Source organism: Mastomys coucha, chromosome X (genome assembly GCF_008632895.1).
Source record: "Mastomys coucha isolate ucsf_1 chromosome X, UCSF_Mcou_1, whole genome shotgun sequence".
Taxonomy (NCBI): Eukaryota; Metazoa; Chordata; class Mammalia; order Rodentia; family Muridae; genus Mastomys; species Mastomys coucha.
The window spans coordinates 103741506-103742440 of NC_045030.1; positions in this window are offsets into that span (position 1 = coordinate 103741506).

Below are 935 nucleotides of genomic sequence, written 5' to 3' on the forward strand. Positions count from 1 at the left end.
TAATAGATGAAAAACATCAACATAAGGGGCAAGACTATACCCTAGAAGAAGCAAGAAAGTAATCTTTCAACAAACCCAAAAGAAGATAGCCACACAAACATAATTCCATCTCTAACAACAAAAATAATAGAAAGTAACAATCACTTTTCCTTAATATCTCTTAGCATCAATGGACTCAATTCCCCCCAAAAAGACATAGACTAACAGACTGGATATGTAAACAGGACCCAGCAATTTGCTGCATACAGGAAACTCACTTCAGTGACAACGTCAGACACTATCTCAGAGTAAAAGGTTGAAATATAATTTTCCTCTCCCCTCACCCCCCAGACAGGGTTTCTCTGTATAGCCCTGGCTGTCCTGGAACTCACTCTGTAGACCAGGCTGGCCTCAAACTCAGAAATCTGCCTGCCTCTGCCTCCCAAGTGCTGGGATTAAAGGTGTGCGCCACCACAGCAAATAGTCGCAAGAAACAAGCTGGAGTAGCCTTTCTAACATTGAATAAAATCAACGTTCAACCAAAAGTTATCAGAAAAGATAAGGAAGGTCACTTCATACTGGTCAAAGGAAAAATCTACCAAGATGAACTCTCAATTCTGAATATCTGTGCACCAAATGCAAGGGCACCCACATTCATAAAAGAAACTTTACTTAAGCTCAAAGCACACATTGTACCCCACACAAAAATAGTGGGAGACTTCAACACCCCACTCTCAGCAATGGACAGATCATGGAGACAGAAACTAAACAGAGACAAAGTGAAACTAACAAAAGTTATAAACCAAATGGACCTAACAGATATTTATAGAATATTTCATCTCTCTCACTATGTCAGATGGTATCTTATAAGGGCTTTTAAATATCTTTCTTTCTTTCTTTCTTTCTTTCTTTCTTTCTTTCTTTCTTTCTGAGTTTTTGATACAGAGTTGTTTTTT